This window comes from Artibeus jamaicensis, unplaced genomic scaffold (assembly GCF_021234435.1).
Source record: "Artibeus jamaicensis isolate MK-2021 breed Jamaican fruit bat unplaced genomic scaffold, CSHL_Jam_final scaffold_369, whole genome shotgun sequence".
NCBI lineage: Eukaryota > Metazoa > Chordata > Mammalia > Chiroptera > Phyllostomidae > Artibeus > Artibeus jamaicensis.
Window position 1 is genome coordinate 7,241,626 of NW_026522042.1, and position 16,687 is coordinate 7,258,312.

General features: G+C 40.7%; 1 pseudogene; it reads left to right on the forward strand.

Moving 5' to 3' along the window:
- Positions 1-4,383: 4,383 nt before the first annotated feature.
- LOC119044266 (uncharacterized) lies at positions 4,384-4,497 on the forward strand (annotated as a pseudogene).
- The last annotated feature ends 12,190 nt before the right edge of the window (positions 4,498-16,687 follow it).

The following is a 16,687-nucleotide window of genomic DNA, read 5'->3' on the forward strand; positions in this document are numbered from 1 at the left end:
CCTGTCCCCTGTCCCCTGTGCCACGCACGTCCCCTCCAATGGAAGCCATCTCACAGTCAACAGGGTTTCTTCTACCCTTAGTCGAAAACAGAGTAAGGCCTGCTTTGGGAGGTTATGCCAGACAATGAAGCCAGCAGGTCAGAGAAAGAGAGAGTAGAAAATAGAGGCAAGAAAATCATGCCAAGTTAGACAAGGGCCTTTATATCACAATTTAACCTGAACAGGCCCTAAAAAACTCTCTAAAATATCTCAAGGTTCGGGGACTGCTCTCATCCAACCTTATGCAATGCTTTGTAAATTTACAAAAAAAAAAAAGTTACCATTTCAGGGATCATTTCTACCATGACCGAGTGCTGAGTTTGAAATATATGTTATGAGTCAAGTGTGTAGCCTTTTACTCTTAAAGGACAGAAGACAAGAGCCCAGATTTTAAATAGAATATTGGAAATAACTGAGTGTGGGATGGGGGGGACAAAAACAGTTCTACCTATTAAAATAAGAATCAGGTGGCAACATTATTTTTCTTATTTGTATTTTAAAGTTGGACATTTCTGTAAACTAGGAGGCACCTAATGGCTTATATCATCTAACTCTGATATCAAGTTAGCAAAAGGTTATTTTCTCTTTTGAACAAATAAGGTTAATAACAGCTAAGTTTTATAGAATGCCTACTATGTCAAGATCCTTATTTGAATCAATTAATTGATTAAAGAACTTGTTGAGTTCTTTCAACAAGCTTTTAAGGAGTAGACTAGTGCTATTCATTTGGCCAAAGCAGCCAAGTCTCAGGGAAGTCGGGCGACTCTCCCGAGTTAGTGAGCAGACAAGCCAGGACTGCAGCCCAGGCCACCTCCCTCTGGAGCTTCCCCTCTCCCCTGCACAGCCCATAACATCCTCCCCATGACTTTCCTTCCCACTGCACACCAGACCTGGAATTCTCCTCCTGCAATTCCTTAAACTTTATTTTAAATGTGTATCATCCCGCAGGAATCGTAAAAATTCCAGCAACTAAATTGGAGAATAGTTTCTTGTGGGGGCGACTTTGCCCTTAAGTCCTCCTGCCCGCCACGGATGAAAGTAAACACTACCAAGACATGATCAGCTTGGGGAGGAGAGGTGGCCAGTTTCTCAGAGGAAAAAGGCCTGGAGCCCCTTCCTCCAGGGGCTTTTACTGGGTTGTAATACACAGGAATACAGGGCGGCAAGGATCAAACAGTAGATAACATTCCAAAGAAATCTGAGGGCTTAGTCTGAGTCAGAGTCTGTCAGGAAGGGGGTTTTGCAGAAACTTTAGGGGATATACTCATTTCCTGCTCGGACCCTTATCATACGAATGAAAACACTCTTAGCAAAGCAGGTTTCACAGGATATTTAGGAATTCTTTCTTATGCCAGATTTCCCAGATCTGCTGTAGCAAAGCAAGGAGCTGCACCCCTTCCCATCAGGTTTTCAGGCTTAAGCGGATTAGAGCCAGGAAGCGCTTCTCCCAGAGGACACAGGGACTCGGGCTAAGTCACATAGCTGGGGGGCAAGGGTCCATTGCTTTTTGTTGCAGCCCCCCAAGTCCTTCCATGAAGACCTCCCAAGTGATTGAGTCTGGCTTAGGTTGCCCCCCGCTGTGAGGGGTCTTACCCATCATTGACTTCCGACCAAGCTTTGGGGGCAGGGAGAGGAAACTGAAGCACCATTTGCTACCAGAGACAGGCTTTGTCTCCTGCGGCTCGCATTCCAAAGGTTGTCCCTCGCCCTTAGCCACAAGGGGTAGAGATACAATTCCTAGAACCAGAGAGAGTGGTGTACAACAATGGGGGGCAGTTAAAATTCCTGAAACCAGGCAGGGTGGTCCCCAACAATTTCTGATGTTGCTGCTTTCCTATCTCGAGCTTTGCCTGCCTTTGCTTCCTGGTATTACTTCTTTCAGTGGTACACCAACCGTCATCACTGGTCATAGCCAGAGACTTAATCCTACTGTTTGAAGATGTTCATTTAGAAAATATAATGTTCTAGGAGCTGTAGAATAAGTGAATAGATAAAGAGATGGGTGAGCACTAGACTGTGAGGGAATCACGTCTTGCTAAACTATCTCTTCAAAGGCAATGGAAATCGTTTAGAACACTAAGGTGGGTAAAATCATACTCTGATTCAATGATAAAAGCTATCACAAGGGTTTGTGAAAGAGTTTGGAAAAGTGTGAGACTGGATGCAGAGAAACTAGTTGAAAGGATTTTGTTGTCCAATCTAGGCAAGAAATGATAAAGGCTGGATGTACAGCATGATAAAAAGAATTGAAAAGTAGGTTACATGGAAAATATACTTGAGAACCCAACTTAGAGAAAATCAGACTGAGACAGCAGTGAAAATGAAGAGAAAAGATGCAAAATACATCTCAAGAACAGAAGTCATTTCAACCAGCTCAGGGTCTCACAACAGTCAGGAACATGGGGTTTTCGTGCTTGAGGAGAAAGTTGGGCGAGAAAGATGAATGCAGTCACCCAGAGCTAACTTGTCCTACCTTGAACAGACTGGAAGGTCAGAGCAAAAAGAAGAGCCACTGAGTCACCTGCACTTCAGCCTTGCAACACAGGTCTCACTTACCTTCACATGGCCCCTGGCCAGACAAGGACTAGGAACTCCTGCTCTAGAGCAGAGGAAGAACAGGGGAAGAAAAACCTGGATGGGGATAACTGCCTCTGTCCTACAGGAAGTTCCCCTGACACCCCCTCGGAAAAATGGTCCCGGGGCCAAGACAGTAACACCCAATGTCCTTGTAATGCAAGATGAAGCACCTGTCCACCTACTGCAAATAACCACGAGCCTAGCTGAGCTACCCCCAAATCTTGCAACATTTAACACATTCTGTGAGCTCTAGAGACCTCATTTAAAGCAGTTGAGATGATTAATTTATTCTGCAGCCAAATTAATTTTAAAAGTTCCACTTTGTGTCTAGATGACATTATCAGTCTGCCTAAATCATTTTTAAATTTTAAACAATTTCTTCCTTCTTCCAAGTAAAATGCTTACAAAAACACAAAAATATAAAATCATAACAACACTGAAAACTAAAATTGATGGGCTACTTCTTGTTAAAACCCCATGGATAAAATTTGAGAATCATGATGGGTGGCAATCCCATATTATTTATCTTCTGTTTGTTTACTATCACTCTTCCACTAGGCTACAGTATGAAACTAATATATTAAATTATATTAACAATAATAGAGAGAGGCTTAATAGAGAGAAAGTAAATAAAGTGGATAAGTTATAGAATTTAAATCATGGAGACTCAACTGTTTAAATATTGAGTCTGATCGTTAGTTACAAATTAAAACATTTTAATTTAAATACAATACTAGTAAAAATTTAAAATAAGGTATTCACCCTCTGAAATACTAGAAAATCTTATGAAGTTTAAAAAGACATAAAAAATAGAAACATCAAATAATTAACAAAAGAATCAGAAAATACAACAGAACAGATATACCAATTATAACAAACCTAAATGGCTTAAATTCTGCAATATAAAATGAGATTAGCTAAAGAAAGTTAAAGTAGCAGAAATAAGTTAAAAAGGGAAATTATAGGCCAAGATATATAGAAAAGGGCAAATATAAAGAAAGAAAGCTCATAATAATAAAATTGGACAAAGGAAAAATTAAGGTAAAAATTTAAAGTATATAAGGAGGATCATTATATAAAAACAAATATCTTAAGCCCTGGCTGGTGTAGCTTAGTGGATTGAGCTCGGGTTGTGAACCAAAGAGTCGCTGGTTCGATTCCCAGTCAGGGCACATGCCTGAGTTGAAGACCAGGTCCCCAGTGGGGGTCATGTGAGAGGCAACCACACATGGATGTTTCTCTCCCTTTCTTCCCCTGTCTCTAAATAAATAAATAAAATCTTAAAAAAAAATCTTAAGTCATAATAAAATGTAGGTATCATTAAGATGATTCCCGTACCAGACAATGTTCTCATAATATCAAATGTGAAACTTCAAATACTAGAGAAATTGAAAGAAATGGTAGCTAAAAGTCTCTAATGCTCTCTCCTTTGGATTTTGGCAAATTAATAGACAAAAATCAAGTTACAGGGGTTATTAATTATATAGTCATTTAGGTTAATGCATGATACAATACGAAAGTATGTTGTTTACTGAAAGTATCATTCTTTTAATGTAATTACTAAATCAATAAATTTGACTATATGATATATCACAAACAAAATTAATTAGAAAATTAGAATAATATTTAACATGAAGAATATAAAAATAGAATTAATTTTAAATAAATAAATTATTAAGAAATCCACTAGCAACCTAATGGAAAAATGAGAGAAGGACCGATTATACACAAAAGTAATACAATTTATCTTTTAAAATACTGAATATAAAGACTATACTTTCAGGGATCATTTCTATAGTTTGTTAAAAATACTAAATAAATACAATTTTGAATTACTAAGCCAAGTGAAGACACCCCCGGCTGAACCATCTTAAACATGGCTGGGGGTAAAGCTTTCAAGGATATCCCTGAAAAATCTGACATGTAATAATTCTCACACATCTCTTTTTTATTTAGTAAAGGGTACCCTCATGGAAAGGACACACAAAGGATGTAAACACATGAATGCTCATTGCAATATTATTAATGAGAATAAAAAATATCTAAAACACATCCATAACTCTGATCTAAAACCCCTGGACAGGAATTTTTTGAGTTCATCATCTTGGGGGCCGTAGAGGGCGGAGCCTAGACCAAGGGTTTGAAACACCCTACAGTCCGTCAATACTGGTAAAGTTTATGAAGGATCCTTGTGACAGTCTACGACTCAGCAAACAATGACTAGAGAGCCCAAATGTTTACAGGACAGGAAAAGACTTTCCTATGTTCATGGTGGCAGTGTTAGCACTGGGAACTGTATGTGCAGGATAATTCCAATTTTAAAAAATGTGTATATCATGAAAAGATGCAGAAAATACTATGAATGTTAACAGTACTTCCCTCTGAGTGGTGGAGTCATGATTAATTTTTCTTTTCTATTTAGGTCTTACTACATTTTCTCATTTTTTTAATCATCTCAACCATCTTTAAATGTACAGTTTAGTGGTATAAAATATATTTTAATACATGCCACCACCCATCTCCACAACCCTCTGGCTTGTAAAACTGAAGCTCTGTGCCCATTCAACATGACTGCCAGGTGACTTTGCCCCCAGCCCCTGGCACCCACCAGTCCACTTCTGTCTCTGTGATTTTCACTGCTCTAGACACAGCTGTTGTCTTTTTTATGACTGGGATTTAAAATGAGTATTTAATTCCTTTTATCTCTAAAAAAATACATGGTTTAAAAGAAACAAAAATGGGCAGTAACTATAGTGTAGCTTACAATGGTTCTTCCATATTTAAGGTGTTGTTAATAGGATAAATCTAAGTAAGTATTCTTTAACTTAAAGAAAAAGAAAAGTGTATATTTGGGGGAGAAAAAAGGCCTGAATTTCTTAGCTATAAAGGTGATTAATAGTGACACTAGTTCACTAAGGAGTGTTTTGGAATCACCATCCCCACGGAAATTTAAATGATTTACAATTCCAGCTTACATACTTTTATTTATCATAAAGATGTGTTTTATGGTCCAATTACCCTCTTGAAGAATGCTGATAAACTGGTGGCACTGTGCTAGACAGAGACTTTTTAAAAAAGGGAGTAAGGAATGAGAAATTAGCTCTAAGAGCCTTTCAATTCCCTTTTTACTCTCTTCATCCTGGAATGTGGAGAAAAGATAACACAAGAAAGTACTAACCTGTGTGTTTGCTCAGTCAAGGTTACCATTATTCAAAATGTTATCTTTGATGTATACTGTAGCCTCTCCATGACCCTTCCTCGTCTCAACATGTGAGTCCTCAGTCCCGAGAACGGAGCATTGTGATTTTTCTGCTACACACACATCTCACAAAAAATTTATGTCGATGTCATGGAGAAGTTACCATGAGTGATTCGACCTCTCCATTCTATAGAGAGACATTGGAATTGAACTACTCTTCATGACTGTCTCAAAACAGAGTCTTCCAGAAAGTACTGCATGTTCCGTGTTGTTCTCTTTTCCCAATCCTGTTGTAAATAACAGCTTAGGATCTCATCCTGGGAGGCCACAGTCACCACTTGGCCCACACTGAGACCGCTGGTGACTGTTTAGAAGTGAGCAAACAACAAGGCAGCTATTTTCAGATCCCTAAAACACAGACCTCTGGCTAACCTACACCCACCCAGTGATTCACGTTCTCCTGGTAAGAAAACAAGCACAAACTGCTTTCTAATCCGGACGGATTGTTTCCCTGAACTAAATCTGCTCTAAGCCCCAAGGGCAGGGCAGGGCCGCCAGCTCCAGCTAGCTGTCACCGACAACTTCAAACTGCAGAAGGGCTCCATGCACATCCTTGTGGTGTGTTGTCCAGCACTGCTCCACACACAATTCATACAAAGTGGTATGTGAGAGCCTCTCGTGGTATTTTTGAAGGTGGAAAGGGATCCTATGAAGGGGATATGGTCATTTTTAATGACCTTGAAGTCTTTAGCAGTAAGAGAAGATAACCTTGCAAAGGGGTAGACCATGTAGCTGCAGACTCCTTGGATACTGGAAAGCTTAAGAATTAAAAGTTGTAGGTCCCAGAAATATAAACAGGACTTCCGCCAAGATGGAGGTATAGGTGGATGTGCCGTGCCTTCTCACACAACCAAGTTTAGGGACAACTAAATATTAGCATCAGAAAACACAACCAGAACATGGAAAATTGAACTTTTCGGAAGTCCGTTAACAACAAATTCTTCAGCCCGACTGGTAAGGGGCGAAACCAGCATCTGGTGAGGGATTGCACAGGAGGACTCCGGTCGGACGGACCCAGGCGCGGAATCCAGACGCGCGAATCCAGACGCACGGGTTCCAAACACAGGATTGGACCTAGTGAGCGACCGAGCAACCCACCAGCGTCACAACCCAGCGACCTGGGAGTCCAAGGCGCCGCTTCTCCCACTTAAAGGGCCAGAACAGACCAAAAATGTCGCAGGAAGACCTCAAAGCCCCAGAGATAAAGCTAAGCGACGAAGAAATAGCAAAACTCTCAGACGCACAGTTTAAAACACTGGTCATCAGGATCCTCACAGATCTGGTTGATTATAGCCACAAATTAGAGAAACATATGAAGGCTAAACTAATGGAAATGAATGGAATTCCACAAGAAACCCATAGCGATGAAAAGGAAACTGGGACTCAATCAATGGAGTGGACCAGAAGAAAGCAAATAATGGCCAAACAGAAAAGAGTCAAGAAGCAAGAATTCAAAGAAATGAGGAGAGTCTTAGGAACCTCCAGGACATCTTTAAACGCTCCAATATCCGAATTATAAGGGTACCAGAAGGGGGAAAGGCACAGCCACCAGTGGAAAACTTATTTGAACAAATAATAAAGGAGAATTTCTCCAATCTGGCAAAGGAAATAGACTTCCAAGAAATCCAAGAAGCTCAGAGAGTACCAAAAAAGTTGGACTCAAGAAGAAACACACCAAGGCATATCATAATTACATTAGCCAAAATTAAAATGAAGGAAAGAATCCTGGAAGCAGCAAGAGGTAAGGGGACAATCACCTACAAAGGAGTCCCCATCAGACTGTCAGCAGATTTCTCAAAAGAGACCTTACAGGCAAGAAGGGGCTGGAAAGAAATATTCCAAGTCATGAAATCTAAAGACCTACAACCAAGATTGCTCTACCCAGCAAACAAACTTTCATTTAGAACGGAAGGACAGATAAGGTGCTTCTCAGATAAGACCAAATTCAAGGAGTTCATCATCACCAAGCCCTTATTATATGAAATGTTAAGGTTATCTAAGAAAAAAGAAGTGAAAGAATCATGAACAGTGAAAGGACAACAAACTCACAGTTATTAACAACCACACCTAAAACGAAAGCAAACTAAAAGGACAGCTAGATCAGGAGTGGAAACATAGAAATGAAGATCTCAAGGAGGGTTAGCAACAGGGGAGTGGGAGGAGGAGATGGGGGGAGAAGGTACAGAAAATAAGTAGCATAGACAGTAGATAGAAAATAGGGGGGGGGGGGCAAGAATAGCATGGGAAATATAGAACCTAAAGGACTTGAGACACATGGTCATAAAGTAAAGGGGGGTAATGGTGGGGAGGGGGGGCAGGGTGGAGGGGAATGAAGGGGGAATAGAACAACTGTAACAGCATAATCAATTTAAAAAAATAAATTAAAAAAAAAAGAAATATAAACAGTAACCAAAAACCAAAGACAGATCTTAGCGACACTAGGGGCTGTCTGGGCGGGACGAAGCAGTGTGCGCAGGCGCCTGCGCCGGGCTGGGTGCGAGGCCTGTGCTTGCTGGCCCCGCAGGTCCGCAGTCAGCCGCAGCTCCAGGCAGCCAGACCAGGCACGGCTGGAGCACTCACACCACGGAAATCGTCAGATGCACTAATAAAGGCTCTTCCCCCAGCCGCCCCCCCCGCCCCTTAGGCAGTTGTTAAGGATTTGCTAGGCACAGTCTAAGGTTATAGGGTTCAGAATTTTAAATGTAACTAGTGGTAGATATGATGGTACCCTCCTTTAAAATCGGTGCTATATAATGAAAAAACAAATTCTACACATGAAGCGAATAGTATTTGAAGACATATTCGGATTAATTGAAAATATACATTGTATACTCTAGAGCAATACTAAATTTTTTAAAGAAATATAAATAATAAGTTAGTAGTGAGGATAAAATGCCAGCCTAAGGAAAATGCTCAATTAACCAAACGGAAGACAGAAAAGAAGTGAACAGATGGAACAAACAGCAAGATTGTAGATTTTTAAATGTTTTTATTTTTTTAATCCTTGCCCGAGGATATAGTGTTTTTATATATTGACTTGGGAGACAGAAAGAGAAATACTGATGTGAGAGAGAAACTCAACCCCTTGCCTCCAATATGCTCCCCAACCAGTGATAGAACCTGAAAATTAAGCATGTGCCCTCTCCAGGAATCGAACCCACAACCTTTTGGTAAACATGAGGATGCTCCAACCCACTGAGCCACCTGGCCAGGGAAAGACTACAGATTTTAATACAACCATATCAATAATGACAAAATGTGAATGATCCAAACATCAATAAAAACAGATTGTCAGGTTGCATTTTAAAAAATATGCTATTTACGATAAGTCCCCTTAATATAAAAGCATATATAGGTTAAAAGTAAAATGACAAGTAAAGATATACCAAGCAAACATCAGTGAAAGAAAGCTGGAGTGGCTATAATAATACCACACAAACGTACTTCAGAACAAGAATTCTATCAGTGTTTAAGAAGGAAATTATATAACAACAATGACAACAACAATAATAATAATAATGGGTCAACTCTCCGATTCTGCACGTGCACGTCCCTACCAGCACAACCTCAACATAAACTAAACAAGAACTGATCGTTCCGGAAGGAAAAACAGATAAACCCACAAGCGCGGTCTGACACTTGGACACTCCCCTCAGTAACTGCTCCGAGGGGGCGGGACATCAGTAAAGACAGAGGGACGTAAGCAACCCTGGCAACCAATCTGCCCACATAACGCCGCTCCATTCCAGGGCGCGCCGTCTAACACCTGAGTGAGCATTTCTTCCCAGTGCAAATGGAACGTTCGACAAGGTGGACTGTACTCTGGGCCCTGAAACAAACTTTGTCCAATTTAAAAGAATACATATCATATGAAGTATGTCTTTAGACTGTAACAAAGTTAAACTAGAAATCAGTAAGAGAAATATGTCTGGAAAATTCCCCACAATTTAGAAATTAAAGCTGTAATGATAGCCTCATACATTCATCATTGCAACTGAGTTCTGTAATGTTATTAAACATGTGAATTTTAAAAACAGGATGACCGCCTGCAGGGCAAGTGAATTACTGTTGGCACAGTCTTTTGTGCTGTGACCTGACTATTATCTCATGCGACTGATTAAACCACTTCTACAGATGACTCTCGGCAGAGTTGCTGACCTCGGTTCGAAAATAAAATTCAAGAACTTTTTTGACCTCACCCATACATCCCTGTGTTCACATGACAACCTCCGAATCTTCCTTTCAGACTTAGCTCAAGCATCTCTGAGAAGCCTTCCCCGACGATGGTCTGGGGTGCCCCTCCTTATTGTCCCCCCCAAACTGGACTTTTCCCTCCACGTTCCCAGAGCACTCTGCACGCACGTCCAGTAGCACAGCCGGCTCCTCTGCCTGCTTAACTCCACCTGTCCTTCCAGCTTCAGCTCCTGGTTCCCAGCAAGGGTTCCACGACCCCGCCCCACACTCACCTTCAGTGGGTTCGACACCCGCCTTAGACAAACCCAACGCAGTCAACAATTAGCATGAGTTTTTTCAGCAGCAGCACTATGGAACCGTCTACAAGGGACTATTAAGCAGAAAAACAGACTAACGCCATCAGCATCATTAACAGAACTGAGTGGGTCTCCTATGGCGGGTGTTCTGCCCCTCGGAGGGCAACTGGCCATGTCTGGAGGCTCCTTTGATTGTCACGGCTGAGGTGTGTGTGCCGCTGGTTCTGCTAAACACCCTGCAATGCATGGGACAGCTCTGCACAGCGGAGAGTTGTCAGGTCACGGCTGTCCATATGCTGCTGTCCACGTGTTTGGCTGACTCATGCACCAAAATTATCTGATCCTCATTTTGTGATTAAATCAACCAGCAAAAAAGATTCTGATGGGAACATGCAAGAAAACTGTTTATGCTCCAGGCTTTCAAGGTACAGGATGAGAAAGAAGAGGTGCATGTTTTTAAAAATACATATAAGTAAAATGAAGTGTCTAGAGCATAAAAACTATTCATAATTATAGATTGCCATTGATGATAAACTTCATAATTTATCTTAATTTATTTCTGCTTTAATAAACTGAATATAACAAAAATAAAAACTAGGGGGCCAACACTACAAAACATTAGAAGAAAAGAGAAAAACACAGTCTACCCATTTTAGGAACTATACTAAAATACACACACAAGATGGAAGAAAACTCTAGATTAACTGTGGTCCTATGTAGTGGTCTTCTTAATATCGATCAAGGCAATAATTATTTCCAATGAGATTATCTATTATATAAGATGATAATCATGCATGAATTATTATTTGGCAGAAAACAGTTGTCTTTTATACATTAATTTTTACAAGAAAATATACTCCATTAAAAATTAATCAATCATAAAAACCAGCCCATTAATTTTTTTATCTAGTGTGTGATCTTTAAAAATTATTACAAAAGCAGCACATACACATTGTAGAAAATCATAAAAATGTAACTAAATCAGTCCTTCATCAGAGCCCCCACAACTAATTACCCTAATACCTGTATTTCCAGGTCTTAGTACTATGTTCAAAATTCCCCACTTAATCCAAAAAATATTTCTTACAGCTTGTTTGTCCACTTAAATATCAAATATAGGATCAAACTTACATCTGGATTTTATGTCCCTCAAGTTTTTTCTAAGCAATCACAACCTCTTTTCCATGACGATGACTTTTATTTTATTTTTATTTTTATTGTTGTTCAAGTACAGTTTTCCGACTTTTTAAAAAACCCAGCCCAGTGGTCTCCTGCAGAATAGCCTGGACTTGCCTGGTTTCTTTGCTATGCTGCCATTGAACTCCTTAGTCTGTCCCGCATTTCTTATAAATTGTACATTATATTACAGCCTCAATAAATCTAATTTAAATATCTTTGCCTATAATAAATCATAGGCAATGATGTGTACATTATATTTCAATGTGGCATTGTATATCAAAAGGCACATAACACCTGATTAACAGCCACAGTGATGTGACAAGTGATTGGTCTTCTACTAAGTGACTTTCTTTTCCCTCCCGTGTGCAGGTGAGTATTTCCCCTTGTGATTAAAGAATAATGTGTGAGGTTTCCTTTTAGCGATTAACCAATGGCCAGTTTCCCATCCACCATTCACTTCATGATTTTGACACCATTTAAAAATCCCTCCCTTAATCTGTTATCATTTGGATCTGTGAAATGATTTCTTTCCCATTCTACAATTCTTTTATGTTTTGTAACTGGCATTTTCCCTCGAAAGTACAATTTTTCTCAAAACTTGGGATATTTGGTTCCCCCTGTCAGTGAGGATGTCGGCAACAGAATTCCCAGGGACACCTGGTGGGACTATTGTACCACCTGGGGGGAAATCAACCTGGCATTAGCCGGCCAAGTCTAGAACACCCACAATCCATTACCCGGCATTTCCATTTTACGTATAGCAGTGTCCCTGTTACGTATTCTCCACTTAAAAACAGAAATCTGTTTGTGAAATTAGACATTTAAAAAATAAATGCTAATTTACAGCATATTTCTCAATAGTTTAAATAAGGAAAATTATATTGCTTTATATATCAACTCACAGCCTCAACCAACTTCCTAAAACATAACTAATTCACAGTAAAGTGCCTATATATACAAGTAATGAGCTGTTATATTAAGATGTAAAATGACTGAAATGTTCATTAAATGATTAATATGGCTCTTTCAAACAGCTGCTTCATATAGCAGAAACATTCTCGATTAGTCTGGCTTTTCCAGAGAAACAACCACGTAGATATATATATAATATCCAATTGTTATATGATTTATTGCATGGGATTGACTTACATGATTAAGGAGACCGAGGGGTGCAAAAATCTGTAGTCAAGCCCCAGGAATCTGCTGCAGACTAGGGAAGACAATGGTATAGTTCCAGCCCAAGTCCAAGTCTGAAGGCCGTAAGAAGACCACAATTCCAGCTGGAAGAGAGACAGAGAGCATGAATTTCCTTTGCTAGCCTGTTGCTCGGTGCAGGCTCCAAGGAAGTGGGTGAGGCTCACCCACAGTGGAGAAGGCAACCTGTTTATCACAGTAGTCTATCTAGTCACACGTGCATCTCATCCAGAATCACCCTCTCTGATGTACCCAGAACGATGTCTAACCAAGCATCAGGACACCCCTCAGTCAAGCTGACACAGGTAATTAACCATTGCACATGCCCCTTGTTGACTCAGGCTGCACCTTTCAAAACATTAATATTTAACAGTTCTATTTGGAATATAATTTAAGACTTCCCCTCAGCTGTCCCCCAGTCCCCATACACACTGTCTTGCTTAAAATCGAGTGTTGAGGTTGGAGACAGAAATACAATTTTTTCACATAAAATATCAGCTGATAAGTGTGTTGCAAAGACACCTACATTCTAAAGTTTGGATATCTAAATTCAAGAGGTGTTTCGCTAAAGAGATGTTAAAGTATGCCAGCAACTACCTGAAAACATGTAAACACATGCACCAGCGTACACGTGTGAGAATCCTTGTAGCAGCGTTATTTATAGTAACCAAAAACTGCAAACAACCTGAACGTCCCCTCACAGGAGAACCACTGAGTTGTGAAGTGTTTGGACAATGAGCAGTGTGGCATATCACTACCAAAAGGACAGAGCCAAATGCTGTATAGTGTAGGTGGCATCACAAACACAATAGTGAACAGATGAAGATGGATACAAATCATTGCAACAGAGTAATTCCATTCATGTGAAGTTCAAAGGCACACCAGACCATTGTCTTGGGATGCATACATAGGTTATAAAAGCATAATGAAAAAAGGTATGATTCTCATTTTGACAAAGGCATCTGTAGAGGAGCCTACACTTAGAAAATGCTCAAAATTATCACAAAGCTAGAACGGGGGATACTCTAGGTGAAGGGATAGGATTACAATGGGGAGGAAGCCACAAACTAGGTGAGTGTTCTTGGATGCTGCCACAGTTCTATTTTTTTTAATGGGGTTACACAAGTGTTTGTTTTGTAAGTATTCATTAAACAGTACAGGTATATTTTATGAACAGTTCTGTAAGTACATATATATTCATGATAAGAAAAGACAAAGAAGTAAGCGCCATTAGTGTAGGAGCTGTGACTGCAGGGGGCACCCACCTCCAAGTGCTGGGTCTGAGGGAGGGACACACACGCAGGCACCACCAAGCCAGGTAGGGACAAAAGGGCAGCTGAGCTCGGCTGGGGACCAAGGCGTTTGCAAAGGAGACTGCACCTAGAAAATGCTCAAAAATAATACATTTGTTGGGTCTGAGCTAAACAGATGAAAAAAAAAAAGCTTTGAAATGAATAAAAAGCTTAAGAAAACAGTCTAGAAAGGTAATAACTGAACGCCTTAATGGGGCCATAACAGGCATTCCAAGTATCAGGAAATGTAAGAACACTCAAGCAGGGACTGGTGCAATAAGTCCTGAAAACTCCCAAACGTGAGGCTGTTTTGAGAACATTTAGAGGAATTAAAAGAAATTGTATCTGGACTTCCGCCAAGATGGAGGCATAGGTGGATGTGCGGTGCCTTCTCACACAACCAAGTTTAGAGACAATTAAATATTAGCAACAGAAAACACAGCCAGAACGCGGAAAATTGAACTTTTCGGAAGTCCGTTAACAACAAATTCTTCAGCCTGACGGGTAAGGGGCGAAACCAGCGGCTGGTGAGGGGTTGCACAGGAGGACTCGGTCAGACAGACTCAGGCGCAGAATCCAGCCGCGTGGAATACAGGCGCAGGGTTGGACCTAGTGAGCGACCGAGCGAGCCACCAGGCGAGCGACCGCGGAGGAGACAGCGGGGAAGCGATGCTGCCTGTTGACTGTGGTCGCCCATTTGTGCGCGAGCGGACAGGCGAGGGAGTGGGCGGTTGGACCGGCCTGATCGGCAGTAGAGGGCGCCGCCATTTTCCCGCTCTGACCACACCCCCATATACAGCGTCACAACCCAGCGACCTGGGAGTCTAAGGCACCACTTCTCACACTTAAAGGGCCAGAACAGACCAAAAATGGCGCAAGATCTCAAAGCCCCACAGCCCATAAATCTAAGCGATGAAGAAATAGCAAAACTCTCAGACGCACAGTTTAAAACACTGGTCATCAGGATCCTCACAGAACTGGTTGATTATAGCCACAAATTAGACAAACATATGAAGGCAAAACTAATTGAAATGAATGGAATTGCACAGGACACCAATAGCAATGAAAAGGAAACTGGGACTCAAATCAATGGAGTGGACCAGAAGAAAGCAAATAATGGCCAAACAGAAAAGAGTCAAGAAGCAAGAATTCAAAGAAATGAGGAGAGTCTTAGGAACCTCCAGGACATCTTTAAATGCTCCAACATCCGAATTATAGGGGTACCAGAAGGGGGAAAGGAACAGCCACCAATGGAAAACTTATTTGAACAAATAATAAAGGAGAATTTCCCCAATCTGGCAAAGGAAATAGACTTCCAGGAAATCCAGGAAGCTCAGAGAGTCCCAAAGAAGTTGGACCCAAGAAGGAACACACCAAGGCACATCATAATTACATTAGCCAAGATTAAAATGAAGGAGAGAATCCTAGAAGCAGCAAGAGCTAAGGGGACAGTCACCTACAAAGGTGTCCCCATCAGACTGTCAGCAGATTTCTCAAAAGACACCTTACAGGCAAGAAGGGGCTGGAAAGAGGTATTCCAAGTCATGAAATCCAAAGACCTACAACCAAGATTGCTCTATCCAGCAAAACTTTCATTTAGAATGGAAGGACAGATAAGGTGCTTCTCAGATAAGATCAAATTCAAGGAGTTCATCATCACCAAGCCCTTATTATATGAAATGTTAACGGGACTTATCTAAGAAAAAAAAGTTTAAAAAAGATGAACGGTGAAAGGACAACAAACTCACAGTTATTAACAACCACACCTAAAACAAAAGCAAACTAAAAGGACAGCTAGATCAGGAGTGGAAACATAGAAATGAAGATCTCAAGGAGGGTTAGCAACAGGGGAGTGGGAAGAGGAGATGGGGGAGAAGGTACAGAAAATAAGTAGCATAGACAGTAGATAGAAAATAGATGGGGGGGGCAAGAATAGTATGGAAAATATAGAATCTAAAGGACTTGAGACACATGGTCATAAACTAAAGGGAGGGTAATGGTGGGGATGGGGGGGGTAGGGTAGAGGGGAATGAAGGGGGGAATAGAACAACTGTAACAGCATAATCAATAAAAAAAATTTTTAAAAATTGTATCTTACGTGGAAGACAGAAAATGTGCAGTACGTCATTATTATTACGTATCCTTACGTTTTGGTATGCGACCAAACAGTCAAGATACTCAGCCTCAAAAGAAACTATTGCATCATTTCATAACTGTGTAAGATTCAGTGAAAAGAAATGTTTGTCAACACTTTAGCCCGGCTCCAGCACGAGAGGCAGACGTTCAGAAGCCTTCTCCCAGGGCCCTCCGATTTCCCACACAGTGCTGCCCTCTGCTGGGGCAGCGGGGCCACATCCGATTCTGTAAAGACCACTTTTCGGAGGCACTCCATTTTCTGCAAAAATTTCCACGTTTATTTTTGTGAATGAAATGTATCTCTCTTTCTCCTAAAGGATTTCATTGGAAACAAGATGAGAATGACCATGGTACGTTTTCAAGCATGCTAGGAAAAAACAATCAATCTACTTTTACATTTACAAAAAAACCCCACAAACCCATGAAGTGGCAGATTACATAGTATATTATCTATCTGTAAGCACTAAAATCTGAAATATTTTCGAGTAACTTTAAAGCCAGGTGTTCAAGGCTAGAATGTG